The sequence below is a fragment of the Triticum aestivum genome, chromosome 4B (assembly GCF_018294505.1).
Source record: "Triticum aestivum cultivar Chinese Spring chromosome 4B, IWGSC CS RefSeq v2.1, whole genome shotgun sequence".
NCBI classification, from domain to species: domain Eukaryota; kingdom Viridiplantae; phylum Streptophyta; class Magnoliopsida; order Poales; family Poaceae; genus Triticum; species Triticum aestivum.
In genome coordinates, this window is record NC_057804.1 from 87,107,477 (window position 1) to 87,123,641 (window position 16,165).

Consider the following 16,165-nt stretch of genomic DNA (forward strand, 5'->3'; position numbering starts at 1 on the left):
ACGGGCAACTTGAGGGCAGCGAGTTTTGACAAGTAATCGGCAATGTTGTTTTCTGCTCGAGGGACATGCTCTGCTTGTAGACCATCAAAACTCTCCTCCAACTTCCTCACTTCATCTATACAGGTGATACGTCTCCAACGTATCTATAATTTATGAAGCATTCATGCTATTATATTATCTGTTTTGAATGATTATGGGCTTTATTATATTACTTTTGGGACTAACCTATTAACCGGAGGCCCAGCCCATATTGTTGTTTTCTTGCCTATTTCAGTGTTTCAAAGAAAAGAAATATCAAACTGAGTCCAAACGGAATGAAACCTTCGGGGGCATTACTTTTGGAACGAACATGATCCAGGAGACTTGGAGTTCATGCCAGAGAAGCTTCGAGGAAGCCATGAGGGTGGGGGGTGCCCCCCTACTAGGTGTGCCCCCTGTCCCGTGGGCCTCTCCAGACTCCCCCGACCGACTTCTTTCACCTATATATTCCCATATACCCTAAAACTATCGAAACAGAAGATAGACCGGGAGTTCCGCCACCGCAAGCCTCTGTAGCCACCAAAAGTCAATCAGGACCCTGTTCCGGCACCCTGCTGGAGGGGGGATCCCTCACCGGTGGCCATCTTCATCATCCCGATGCTATCCATGACGGGGAGGGAGTAGTTCACCCTCGAGGGTGAGGGTTTGTATCATGAGCTTTGCTATTATAGTTGGATGTTATGATGTTTCTCCCCCTCTACTCTCTTGTAATGGATTGAGTTTTCCCTTTGAAGTTATCTTATCGGATTGAGTCTTTAAGGATTTGAGAACACTTGATGTATGTCTTGTCGTGCTTATCTGTGGTGACAATGGGATATTCACGTGATCCACTTGCTGTATGTTTTGGTGATCAACTTGCCGGTTCTATGAACTTATGCATAGGGGTTGGCACACGTTTTCATCTTGACTCTCCGGTAGAAACTTTGGGGCACTCTTTGAAGTACTTTGTGTTGGTTGAATAGATGAATCTGACATTGTGTGATGCATATCATATAATCATGCCCATGATACTTGAGGTGACAATGGAGTATCTAGGTGACATTAGGGTTTTGGTTGATTTGTGTCTTAAGGTGTTATTCTAGTATGAACTCTATGATAGATCGAAGGAAAGAATAGCTTCATGTTATTTTACTACGGACTCTTGAATAGATAGATCAAAAAGGATAAGTTTGAGGGGGTTCCCTACCCTACCATAATCTCTTCATTTGTTCTCCGCTATTAGTGGCTTTGGAGTGATTCTTTGTTGCATGTTGAGGGATAGTTATGTGATCCAATTATGTTATTATTGTTGAGATAAATTTCACTAGTGAAAGTATGAACCTTAGGCCTTGTTTTCTACCATTGCAATACCGTTTACGCTCACTTTTATCGCTTGCTACCTTGCTGTTTTTATAATTTCAGATTACAAATACCTTTATCTACCATCCATATTGCACTTGTATCACCATCTCTTCGCCGAACTAGTGCACCTATACAATTTACCATTGTATTGGGTGTGTTGGGGACACAAGAGACTTTTTGTTATTTGGTTGCAGGGTTGCTTGAGAGAGACCATCTTCATCCTATGCCTCCCACGGATTGATAAACCTTAGGTCATCCACTTGAGGGAAATTTGCTACTATCCTACAAACCTCTGCACTTGGAGGCCGAACAATGTCTAGAAGAAGAAGGTTGTGTAGTAGACATCAACAGGCTTCCATCAATGGGCTCTAATAGTCTTTGTTAACTTGCTTAACAACAAGCTGCAAATCACCTCTAGTGATGATCTTTCTGATTCCGAGGTCTGCCGCAATCCTGAGACCAGCAAGCAGTCCCTCATATTATGGAGTGCTCTTTGTTGACTTCTCCCAGGAAAAATGCATATGGATTACGTACTTCAGGCGCTCTCTAGTGGGCGTGACAAGTAGCAGGGCGACACCATCACCTTGCAGCGAGAAAGCCCCATCAAAGTACATATTCCAATCACGGCTTGTCTCCTTGGAGGGAAGAGTGGTCGCTTGAACTTCTTCGTCGCGCGTTGAGGTCCATTCTGCTATGAACTCTGCCAAAGCCTTGCTCTTGATTGTCGAAGTGCTTTCAAAGTTGAGGCCAAAGCTTGATAGTTTCAATGCCCACTCCACAATACTCCTGATTGCATCTGGGTTATGCTAGATCCGTCGCAATGGGACGCGAATGACGAAGGTGATCTCATGTGCTTGGAAATAGTGACACAACTTTCTTGAGGCCATAAGGAGGCCGAAAAGGAGCCTCTGCATACCAGAATATCTTGATCTATCCCCCTGCAAGAGGGAGCTAACAAAATAAACCGGGTGCTGCATCACCTTCTTCTTCTGTTCTAATTCACTCACTTGCGCAGACCTTGTCTTGCCAGGACCGGGCTTTGCCGGGGGTTCCGCCTTGCTGATACGTCTCCGTCGTACCTACTTTTCCATACACTTTTGCCCTTGTTTTGGACTCTAACTTGTATGATTTGAATGGAACTAACCCGGACTGACGCTGTTTTCAGCAGAATTCCCATGATGTTGTTTTTTGTGCAGAAAATAAAAGTTCTCGGAATGACCTGAAACTTCACGGAATATCTTAGAATAAATAATAAAAAATCATCGCCAAAGATGAAGACCAGGGGGGCCACACCCTGTCCACAAGGGTGGGGGCGCCCCCCCCTCCTGGGCACGCCCCTAGCTCGTGGGCCCCTGGAGACCCTCCAACGCCAACTCCAACTCCATATATTGGCTTTCGGACAGAAAAAAAATCAGAGAGAAGAAATCATCGCGTTTTACGATACGGAGCCGCCGCCAAGACCTAATCTCTCTCGGGAGGGCTGATCTGCAGTCCGTTCGGGGCTCCAGAGAGGGGGATTCGTCGCCGTCGTCATCATCAACCATCCTCCATCACCAATTTCATGATTCTCACCGCCGTGCGTGAGTAATTCCATCGTAGGCTTGCTGGACGGTGATGGGTTGGATGAGATTTATCATGTAATCGAGTTAGCTTTGTTAGGGATTGATCCCTAGTATCCACTATGTTCTGAGATTGATGTTGCTATGACTTTGCTATGCTTAATGCTTGTCACTAGAGCCCGAGTGCCATGATTTCAGATCTGAACCTATTATGTTTTCATGAATATATGTGAGTTCTTGATCCTATCTTGCAAGTCTGTAGTCACCTACTATGTGTTATGATCCGACAACCCCGAAGTGACAATAATCGGGACCAATCCCGGTGATGACCATAGTTTGAGGAGTTCATGTATTCACTATGTGCTAATGCTTTGTTCCGGTTCTCTATTAAAAGGAGGCTTCAATATCCCTTAGTTTCCAATAGGACCCCGCTGCCACGGGAGGGTAGGACAAAAGATGTCATGCAAGTCCTTTTCCATAAGCACATATGACTATATTTGGAATACATGCCTACATTACATCGATGAATTGGAGCTAGTTCTATGTCACCCTATGTTATGACTCTTACATGACGAACCACATCCGACATAATTATCCATCACTGATCCGGTGCCTACGAGTTTTCCATATACTGGTTCTCGCTTATTTACTTTTCTGTTGCTACTGTTACAATCACTACAAAAATAACAAAAGCATTACTTTTGTTGTCTTTTCTTTTGTTACCGTTACCACTACTATCATATTACTTTGCTACTAAACACTTTGCTGCAGATACTAAGTTTCCAGGTGTGGTTGAATTGACAACTCAGCTACTAATACTTGAGAATATTCTTTGGCTCCCCTTGTGTCAAATCAATAAATTCGGGTTGAATACTCTACCCTCGAAAATTGTTGCGATCCCCTATACTTGTGGGTTATCAAGACCTTTTTCTGGCTCCGTTGCCGGGGAGCATACCTTTATTCCTTGAGTCACTTGGGATTTATATCTGCTGGACACTATGAAGAACTTGAAAGACACTAAGACAACAATTTATCCCTCAACTACGAGGGGAGGTAAGGAACTGCCATCTAGCTCTGCACTTGATTCACCTTCTGTTATGAGTAATCTAGCGACACCTAAACTTGCTTCTGCTATTCGTTCTTATATGTCGCATGTTATTGATGATGCCACCTCTGCTATGCATGATACTTATGATGAAACTAGTTCTATGCTTGATACTACTGTGCCCCTTGGTGAATTTCTAGATGAGCAAATTTCTAGGTCTAGAGAAAGAGAAATTATTGCATCTGAATACAATGATGAAAGTGATGATGAAGATATGCCTACTATTCCTGAGGGTTATCTTTTTGATGCGGAATCTTCTGCAGCTATTTTTGCTTGCCAAGATAGATATGAACTTAAGAGGCTGCTAATTAAATGAAGTAAGGAATCTCTTAGAGATAGAATGAAACCCGACCCTGCTTTTGCTACATCACCTATCTGTGTTCCCGATAAGGATTATTATGAATTTTCTGTTGATCCAGATATAATTACATTGGTTGCATCTGATCCTTTTTATGGCTATGCATCCGAAACTATTATGGCACATCTTACTAAGTTAAATGATATAGCCGCCCTATTTACTAATGATGAGAGATCGCACTACTTATATATACTCAAAATATTTCCGTTCTCATTAAAGGGTGATGCTAAGATATGGTTTAATTCTCTTGATCCTGGTTGTGTGCGTAGTCCCCAGGATAGGATTTATTACTTCTCTGCTAAATATTTCCCTGCTCATAAGAAACAAGCTGCCTTGAGGGAAATATACAACTTCGTGCAAATTAAAGAAGAGAGTCTCCCACAAGCTTGGGGAGGCTTCTCAAGTTACTTAATGCTTTGGCTGATCATCCTCTTAAGAAACCTGAAATACTTGATGTCTTTTATAATGGACTAACCGATGCTTCCAGAGATTACCTGGATAGTTGTGCTGGTTCTCTTTTCAGGGAAAGAACACCGGATGAAGCTGAAATTCTATTGAATAATATGTTGACAAATGAAAATAATTGGGCACCTCCTGAGCCAGCTCTAGAGCCAATTATTGACCCTATTCTCAAACCAACTCCGAAGAAGAGAGGTGTTCTATTTCTCAGTCCCGAAGAAATGCAAGAGGCAAAGAAATCTATGAAAGAAAAAGGTATTAAAGCTGAAGATGTTAAGAATTTACCTCCTATTGAAGAAATACACGGTCTTAATTTACCGCCTGTTGAAGAAGTATATGATCTCAATTCCTTATTCACTGAAGAACCTCCTGATCCCGATATCCCGACACAGGTAGTAAAGGTAAATTCTCTCTATAGATATGATAAAGCTGAAGTCCCTCCTACTAAAATTGCTAGTCAGTGCTTGGATGAGTTTGATAACTTTATGTTTAAGCAAGATGACTTTAATGCTTATTTTGGTAGACAATTAAAACAAGATGCTTATATGATTAAACGCTTGGGTGATTATATGGCTAATATTAGAGGTGAACTTAAACTTGTTAGCAAACATGCTTCTATGGTTACCACTTAAGTAGAACAAGTACTTAAAGCTCAAAAAGAAGTGCTTGATGAAATGAATAGTAAGAAAAATGATTATGCTATTAGAGTGGCTACTAGAACTGGTAGAATGACTCAGGAACCTTTGTATCCTGAAGGCCACCCTAAGAGAATCGAGCAAGATTCTCAGAGAAATAATATCGATGTACCTAGTTCTTCAAGAAAGAAAAAAAATGATAGGAATTTGCAAACTTCTAGTGAACCTATTGCTGAACCACCTGAGAATCCAAATGGTATCTCTATGTCTGATGCTGAAACACAATCTGGTAATGAACATGAACCTAGTGAAAATGTGAATGATGATGTTCATGATAACTCAGCCTAGTAATGATAATGATGTAGAAGTTGAACCTGCGGTTGATCTTGATAACCCACAATCAAGGAATCAACGTTATGATAAAAGAGACTTCGTTGCTAGGAAACATGGTAAAGAAAGGGAACCATGGGTTTAGAAACCCATGCCTTTTCCCCAAAACCATCCAAGAAAAAGGATGATGAGGATTTTGAGCGCTTTGCTGAAATGATTAGACCTATATTTTTGCGTATGCGATTAACTGATGTGCTCAAAACACATCCTTATGCTAAGTATATGAAGGATATCATTACTAATAAAAGAAAGATACCGGAAGCTGAAATTTCCACCATGCTTGCTAATTATACTTTTAAGGGTGGAATACCAAAGAAACTTGGAGATCCCGGAGTACCTACTATACCATGCTCCATTAAGAGAAATTATGTTAAACTGCTTTATGTGATCATGGAGCCGGTGTTAGTGTTATGCCTCTCTCTTTATATCGCAGACTTGACTTGAATAAGTTGACACCTAATGAAATATCTTTGCAAATGGCTGATAAATCAACTGCTATACCTGTCGGCATTTGTGAGGATGTGCCTGTTGTGGTTGCAAACGTCACTATTTTAACAGACTTTGTTATTCTTGACATTCCCGAGGATGATAGTATGTCTATTATTCTTGGAAGACCTTTCCTTAATACTGCAGGAGCTGTTATTGATTGCAAAAAAAGCAATGTCACTTTTCTGGTAACGAGCATACGGTACACTTTCCGAGGAAACAACCTCAAGTTTATAGTATCAACTCTATTGGAAAAATTCCATCGATTGTATTTGGAGGTTTTGAATTTCCTCTCCCTACTGTCAAGAAGAAATATGATATACTTATTACTGGGGATGTCCATATCCCCGTTGAGGTAACATAGTGTTATTCGAAATTTCTCCGGTTTCATGTTAATCGGAATGAGTTTGTTAACAAGGCTTGATCAACCTTGTTAGTGGATTCTTTTGATGAACATGAGATGGATGGAACTAGAAGCACAACCTTCTGTACCCTCTTTATATTTTCTGTTATTTAGTAGAAAAAAGTAAAATAGTATTTTTTCTGTCTGTTTCCTGATTTATCCGTACAATATAAAAATTTCCCGAAAATAAAAGTCTTCAGAACGCCATGCCAATTTAATATGATTTTTTCGGGAATATTTGAGGATTCACTGTGAAAAAATTACCGCGGGGGGAACTGCCACCTGACCACGAGGGTGCAGGGCGCGCCCTACCCCCTGGGCGCGCCCCTGCCTCATGGGCCCACGGTGGCCCTCCTCCACTTATCCCTGCACCCATCTTCTTCATCTGCCTCACACAAACACGAAAAAACAACTCAAGCACGAGTTCCAGCTCATGTTGCTGTGATATTCGATCTCCTTGCCCAAAGCACCTCTCGCAAAACTGCTTGGGGAGATTGTTCCTTGGTATGTGATTCCTCCATTGGTCCAATTAGTTTTTGTTCTAGTGCTCTATTCATTGCAAATTTATGCTGCATAGGTGACCATGTTCTTGAGCTTACATGTCAAATTCATATGGTTCCAAGTAGTTCTAAGGCTTGATATAGGCTCTAGGCACTTGTGGGAGTAGTTGATATCAATTTTATTGAAGTTCGTTCACTTTTATTCAAAGTTACTAAAAATTTCAGAAATTTTTCAGAGGAAACAATATGTTTAGGAGGATGTTCCAAGGTGGTTCTTCAAGGAAACAATGTCCCAGGCTTGCAATGCGCGATGCTGACGAGGAACCACCAAGAGACGCTCCTGTTAGGCCCTGTGAATGGCCTTCAGAAAATTTTATGGATCAAGCGGGAATTAAAGAAGAATTCAACGCATATATATACAATGCCGGTCTTGAGGACTTTGAAGCTGACAAATGGCCCCAGTACAATGATCTCACAAGTTCATTTGTGAGGAGGTTTGAGTTTTCATCTTTACGTAATTCTCCTTCAGTCATGTTTGACCTTTATGACAAATCTTATACCATGGACTTAGAGGATTTCACTTTTGCTTGCAAACTTCCATCTTGGGGTAGTGTCAGGGATCCCCCTAAATCTGAATATAGAGACTTTCTTGCTAAAATAACTATGGGGGATTCTAGAGATATAACGCAAGCCACTATAGGGAGCATTCACTTTCCTGCTATACATTATTTTTCTCTCTTTATAGGTAGAAGCATTAATGCTAAGGATGAATCATGTCACATGTGTGCCCCTGATCTCAGCATTCTCAGAAGTGCTATGTTAGGAGACCAATCTTATCATATGGGAGCCTTTGTAGCTCGCAGGTTGCACCATAATAGACACAACGGATATTTCTTTGGAGGAATTTATGCAACCCTCTTAGTTAATTTTCTTGAGATAGACATTCGAGAGGGTGATATGGAGTTACCCTCTACTTATTTGGATTTTGATTCTATGGTTTCCCACCAGTTTGTTGAAATGACTGAACCACCTCTCCAGTATCGACTAATCTTTAACAAACGACATGTAGTCCATATTACTCTTCCTGCTCCTGCCTTCTTTAATTCTCAGACAAAAGGAAGATACATTATTACCAGAGAGGAGGCAGATGAGTATGAGAGAAGAGCGGGGGCAGCTCGACGCTACGCTGCAGCTCAGGAGGCGATAGCTGATGCATCGCAGTATGACCCCAGCTTCACCTACGGGTATCCGCCAGGTTATCCCTGGCAATAGACCAACTTAGGCCAAAAGCCTAAGCTTGGGGGAGTACGTATTTCCCACCGACATTGCATTCATGTTCACACACACCCATTGCCAGATGTCGGTGCTCTTACCCTTTCACTGTAATATCCATGCTAGATTATTTTCTTTTTCCTGCCTTCTTCTTGTGTGTTTAATAAACCTTAAGAAAAACGAAAAAAATGGTAGTAGTTTATTTCTTTGCTGTAGTAATTAAAAAGGAAAACCCAAAAATATTTCCCGTTCTTCTTTTGCTTGTTGGGAGCTTTCCCGTGTAAATAGTTTTTACTCCTTTTTTTCTTTGGGGGTCAGTAGGAGAAGACCATGATTAAATTGTTGAAGTAGCTCTTATATGCATCATTGTTAAGTTAACCAAGAGCCCATATTGCCTTGTCTTCTCCTGTTTAATTGATTGCTCGTAGATTCCAGCTTAGTCCAATGCACGTGCACTCTTATTATTATTCACACCGTTCGGTCATGCAAGTGAAAGGCAATTATGATGATGTATGATGGATTGACTGAGATGGAAAAAGCTGGTATGAACTCAACCTCTCTTGCCTTTGTAAATATGATGAGTTCATCATTCTTGATTCAGCCTATTATGAATAAACATGTTGCAATGACAATTAGAGATCATAGTTGCTCGTACCATGCTTGATTAGCTATGAGTTATAATGGTTTACCTTGCATGCCAACATGCTATTAAAATGGTTGTGATATGGTATGATGGGGTGGTATCGTCCTTTGAATGATTTAAGTGACTTGACTTGGCACATGTTCACGCATGTAGTTGAAAAAATATCAACATAGCCTTCACGATATTTATGTTCATGGTGGATTATATCCTACTCATGCTTGTATTCAATGTTTATTAATTCTAATGCATGTTCATGACTGTTGTCGCTCTCTAGTTAGTCGCTTCCCAGTCTTTTGCTAGCCTTCACTTGTACTAAGCGGGAATACTGCTTGTGCATCCAATCCCTTAAACCCCAAAGTTATTCCCTACGAGTCCACTATACCTTCTGATATGCGGTATCTACCTATCGTTCCAAGTAAATTTATATGCGCCAAACTCTAAACCTTCAAATAATCATTCTGTTTTGCATGCTCGAATAGCTCATATATCAACTAGGGTTGCCCTTATCTTCCGTGTTAGGCGGGTTATTCTCAAGAGGAGTGGACTCTGCTCCTCATTCACGAGAAAATGGCTGGTCGCCGGGATGCCCAGTCCCATGCTTTATGCAAACTAAATCAAAATAATTGCAAAAAAACTCCCCCTGGGACCCGTTGAATGTTGGAGGCACTCGTTGTTTCGAGCAAGCCATGGATTGATGCTTGTGGAGGAGGGGGAGTATAAACTTTACCATTCTGTTTGGGAACCGCCTATAATTTGTTTAGCATGGAAGATATCGTCATCTCTTAGTTGTTATGTTGACAATGAAAGTATGCCGCTCAAAATATAATTTACCTCTATTTCAAAACCGAGCTCTGGCACCTCTACAAATCCCTACTTCCTTCTGCGAAGGGCCTATCTATTTACTTTTAAGTTGAGTCATCACCCTCTTATTAAAAGCACTAGCTGGAGAGCACAGCTGTCATTTGCATTCATTACTGTTAATTTATATCGGGTATGACTATGATTGGATCTCTTTTACCATGAATTACAATGTCTAGTCAGGCCTTGATCTTTGAAGGTGCTCCGCATTTATGTTTTGCGGTCTCAAAGAGGGCTAGCGAGATACCATCTTGTTATATCACATTATCATTGTTCTGAGAAAGTGTTGTGATCCGAGATTTATTGCTAATTATGGCTTGCTAGCTGAATATGTTATTGATATGAGTAGAGATGAGACCTAGGAGTTATTGCAAATGTGGTTTGTTATGATCTTTGCTGAAAACTTGAATGCTGGCTTGACATAGTTACAACAACAAGAGCAAACAGAGTTTGTAAAAGTTTTTCTTTTTCTCTTTCAGTTTGTCAACTGAATTGCTTGAGGACAAGCAAGGGTTTAAGCTTGGGGGAGTTGATACGTCTCCGTCGTATCTACTTTTCCAAACACTTTTGCCCTTGTTTTGGACTCTAACTTGTATGATTTGAATGGAACTAACCCGGACTGACGCTGTTTTCAGCAGAATTGCCATGATGTTGTTTTTTGTGCAGAAAATAAAAGTTCTCGGAATGACCTGAAACTCCACGGAATATCTTAGAATAAATAATAAAAAATCCTCGCCAAAGATGAAGACCAGGGGGCCCACACCCTGTCCACGAGGGTGGGGGCGCCCCCCCCTCCTGGGCGCGCCCCCTACCTCGTGGGCCCCCTGGAGACCCTCCGACGCCAACTCCAACTCCATATATTGGCTTTCGGGGAGAAAAAATCAGAGAGAAGAAATCATCGCGTTTTACGATACGGAGCCGCCGCCAAGCCCTAATCTCTCTCGGGAGGGCTGATCTGGAGTCCGTTCGGGGCTCCGGAGAGGGGGATTCGTCGCCGTCGTCATCATCAACCATCCTCCATCACCAATTTCATGATGCTCACCGCCGTGCGTGAGTAATTCCATCGTAGGCTTGCTGGACGGTGATGGGTTGGATGAGATTTATCATGTAATCGAGTTAGCTTTGTTAGGGTTTGATCCCTAGTATCCACTATGTTCTAAGATTGATGTTGCTATGACTTTGCTATGCTTAATGCTTGTCACTAGGGCCCGAGTGCCATGATTTCAGATCTGAACCTATTATGTTTTCATGAATATATGTGAGTTCTTGATCCTATCTTGCAAGTCTATAGTCACCTACTATGTGTTATGATCCGGCAACCCCGAAGTGACAATAATCGGGACCACTCCCGGTGATGACCATAGTTTGAGGAGTTCATGTATTCACTATGTGCTAATGCTTTGTTCCGGTTCTCTTTTAAAAGGAGGCCTTAATATCCCTTAGTTTCCAATAGGACCCCGCTGCCACGGGAGGGTAGGACAAAAGATGTCATGCAAGTTCTTTTCCATAAGCACGTATGAATATATTCGGAATACATGCCTACATTACATCGATGAATTGGAGCTGGTTCTGTGTCACCCTATGTTATGACTGTTACATGAAGAACCACATCCGACATAATTATCCATCACTGATTCGGTGCCTACGAGTTTTCCATATACTGGTTCTCGCTTATTTACTTTTCCGTTGCTACTGTTACAATCACTACAAAAATACCAAAAACATTACTTTTGCTGTCTTTACTTTTGTTACCATTTCCACTACTATCATATTACTTTGCTACTAAACACTTTGCTGCAGATCCTAAGTTTCCAGGTGTGGTTGAATTGACAACTCAGCTGCTAATACTTGAGAATATTCTTTGGCTCCCCTTGTGTCGAATCAATAAATTTGGGTTGAATACTCTACCCTCGAAAACTGTTGTGATCCCCTATACTTGTGGGTTATCACTTGTCGGCATCAGGCCTTGTCGGGGAAGGCTCCGGCCCATCATCTAATGGCTTCGCCGCTGCCGCTACTTCTTCCTCAACCTCTCTCCGTGCCACTAATGCAGCACTAACCACTTGAGTCGTCGCCTCTAGATATAGCAGCAATGGCTCTTGCGGTTTAGGCGCGACTAGTATTGGCGTGGAGGAAAGGTACCTCTTCAAATATTGCAGTGCGCTGCCTCTGCTTCCGGAGTCCGTTTCATTTGACCTGCCTTTTTCAAAATTTTGAAAAAGGGGAGGGTGCGCTCAACAGAATTGGAGATGAACCTGCTTAGAGCAGCAATGCAGCTAGCGAGCCTACGGATATCCTTGACTCATCGTGGCACCTCAATCTGCTCAATCACTTGATCTTGTCGGGATTTGCTTAGATTTCGCGTTGAGAAACGAAGAACCCAAGAAGTTTGCTGGATGGGACGTCGAACACACACTTCTTAGGGTTGACCTTGATTTTGATCTTGCGCAAATTTGCAAATGTTTCCTCCAGATCTTGGACGAGCGTGGCTTTGTCCTTGGTTTTGACCACCATATCATCCATATAGGCTTCCATATTTCTATGTAGCTGGGTCTCAAAACCAATTTGGACTGCTCGGGTAAACGTCGAAGCAACGCTTTTCAACCCGAAAGGCATTCGTACAAAATAGTACGTACCACATGGGGTGATGAACTCGGTCTTTTATTCATCTTCCTTTGTCATGAAGATTTGGTGATAACCTAAGTAGGCGTCAAGGAACGAGAGCAGGTCGCACCCAATAGTGGAGTCCACTATCTGGTCAATGTGAGGCAAAGGGAAAGGATCCTTTGGACAGGCTTTATTGATATGTGTATAGTCAATACACAACCTACATTTCCCATTTGCCTTATGCACCACCACTAGATTGGACAACCACGTTGGGTGGAGCACTCCCCTGACCAAGCCTGCTGCTTCCAACTTCCTGATCTCCTCAATGATGAACTCTTGTTGCTCCAAACCTTGCTTTCTGACCTTCTGCATGACGGGTCGCGCATGAGGACCGACAGCAAGGTGGTGCTCAATCACTGAAGGAAATATGCCCTAGAGGCAATAATAAAGTTATTATTTATTTCCTTAAATCATGGTAAATGTTTATTATTCATGCTAGAATTGTATTAACCGGAAACTTAGTACATGTGTGAATACATAGAAAAAACATATAGTCCCTAGTATGCCTCTAATTGACTAGCTCGTTAATCAAACATGGTTAAGTTTCCTAACCATAGACATGTGTTGTCATTTGATAAACGGGATCACATCATTAGGAGAATGATGTGATAGACATGTGTTACTTTCATTGCTACTGCTTTCTTCATGACTTATACAAGTTCCTCAGACTATGTGTAGCGACCCGACCTCAAACGGTCAACTCTCTGTGCTTAAGTGTCATTGTTGGATTTCGGGTTCCGGCATACCCTTGAGGTTCGAACACTGGGGTGCGCACGGAGATTCAACCCTCTACCGGCTCGCTCCTCGCCGAGTCGCTAGGATCTAAACTACCAAACAGAACAGCACAAGAGACACAAGGTTTATACTAGTTCAGGCCACCATTGTGGTGTAATACCCTACTCCAGTGTGTGGTGTGGTGGATTGCCTCTTGGGCTGATGATGAACAATACAAGGAAGAACAGCCTCGCGAGGGTCTGTTCTTGGCTGGTGCTACTTGGTTCAGGCTCTTGGATACTCGATGCCTCTACCCTGGGGGTGGCTAGTCCTATTTATAGGCAAAGGCCCTGGGCCTCTTCCCAAATATTGAGCGGGAAGGGCGCCAACAATTGGCCATTTTGAAGGGGAACAGCGGGTACACTTATCCTGACTAAAGTTGGTCCTCGCCTGTCAAAGGCTCCGGTGGTGACGCCTGCTTGGGCTCCACAATGACTTCTTCCCTGCCGTTGGGCTGGTCTTGGTCTTGTTGCACCGAAATGGATGCCTCTGCTTGATGCTCTCGCATGCGCTTGCTCCCTTTCCACCAAAGAGGAAAGAAGGACACTGCGCGGGCTGGCGCCCGACTGGCGCTCTTGGTCGTCATGGCTTGCATCATGGGCACCTCGCGAGGTACCCCGCCTTGAACTCTCCGCCTCCTCGTAAGCCAGCCTGATGAGGCTGCGCCTAAGGAAGCTCCTTGTCGTCCGCCCCGCGAGGCTTGGCCCCTCGTGAGGGTCTTGAGCTTGTGTTGGTGAATATGGGCTGCGCTGGGCCTCCTTTGTGCCACGCCGCAGGCCGCAGGCAGGCAAGTCTGGGGACCCCCGTTCCCAGAACGCCGACAGTAGCCCCCGGGCCCACGGCGCGCCCGAACTTGGCCGAGCAGAGAGGCGAAGGGGCAAGTGCGAAGCGTCGCGGGCCCTAACAGCCTGCGGCCTTGGGCGCCGCGTGGCGGTTGATTGGACGTGGGTGTCTCTGCTTCCCCACGACGCCTTGGTAACCGCTCGGATTCGACAAGTCCCTGCATGCAAAGCGGGTCATGATTACCTGTGATCGTGGAGGTCGGTGGTTGGCCTTCGCCGGCTATAAGTATGGAACGGCGCGCGCCCTTCCAGTCTATCCCCTCTCTCTTCTCCTCCTTCCTGGGCCTTGCTCCGCCTTGCTGCAATGGCTCCGATCCGCCGATTCTCCGCGGAAGAGAAGGGAAAAGCTCCCCAAGAGGATCCTGACCCGCTTCCACCGAAGAAACGGCTCGCCCTCCGGCATCGGGGTGAGGGCTCCTGCCAGGAAGTGCTGAGGCCCTGGTGTGAGCGGCCACCACCAGGGTTCCCACTTCTTTTGTACGCCCACATCGAAGGCTCTGAAGGAGTCGACGCCGATCGCCACGAGCAGCGCCGCCGATGACGCCGGCGGGTTACGAAGGTGTGCGTCTTTCCCCCCGGGGTCCACGCCGAAGGCTCCTCCCGATAGTTCATGCTTCATGCCGCCACGCCTCCTAAGTCTTGGATTCGTCTCCCCTCTTTCTTCGCCTCCATCATCTAGTAGGGGAACCCCTGCGGCTTTGGCTGCAGCACGCCGGCTGCGGCACCCTCGCGACCGGGGCAAAGGTCGCGGTCGTTGCCCCGGGCGAGGTCTTCATGACTCGAGGATGGGGGGAGGTCGCCTGAGTCTGCAGGACAAGGGGCGCCCTCGCGATCCATATGGAGTACGATGGTGCTTCGGTGATGTCCTTCAAGGTCTTCAATGCGGAGGGTCGCCGGCTGGAGTGCTGCCCTGGAAGAGGCGGCCAATCATTCCCTCGGCAGCTCCTCGGGCGGTGGAGGCACCGGCGGATCCAGCGACTCCGCCGAGCTCTTCGCGACACTGGAGACGAGCGATGATAGCTACGAGCCCCCGAGCCTGCGCCGCTCCTGGAGCAGGGCAGGCTCGTCAGGGCGTCACCACCCTTGATCTGGATGGGGTTGGCGCTGGTGCTAGGCGGCCATTGTTGATGATGGCATCTGCTGTGGTGGTCCCTGTAGGTAGGACTCCTTAGGATTCGCGTCTTTTGTTCCTGCGAGGAGCCAAGAATATACCCCATGGGGGCTTGTAAGATGTTTGTAGCTCCGTTTGTTAATATGATCCTTATTGCGAAGCAGTGCGAGGTGCTTATTCCGTTTTAGCTAAGTTCCCTCCTTTTAGATCTCGTGAGGGCTTGATGCTCTGCGCCGATAGGTCCCAGTCCCAAGGCGGCTTCAGCCGTGGCTGGTATGCCAGGTCGCGATGCCGTGGTCAAGGCCAGGAGGTGAGCGGCCCAGGGTCCGGTAAGAGCCCCTGAGTCGCGATACTCAGGAGGTCCCCCTTTGCGCTCAAGCAGCCGTCATTCGGTGAGAAAGGAGAGCGACGTTGCTAACACGGGATTGCACTTGGTGCGGGGTTGGTGCTGCGGTAACCAGTGTTTCCGGGGAGTGACTTATCTCCAGGGTCAGGAAACGCTTCCTGGTGCGGCGCTAGGTCCGTGCCTTGGCCGGCAAGGGGTTGCTTGGTGAGGTCCTCACGTGCTCCTCCCCTCTCGCCTTCGCTCCCCTTTCTGCTCTACGTCCTCGGGTCCCGGCTCTCGAGCGAGTCTCAGCCGTCGCTGGTATGCCAGGTCGCGATGCCATGGACAAGGCCAGAGGGTGAGGGCCGGAGAGCCGGTAGGAGCCCTGAGTCGCGATG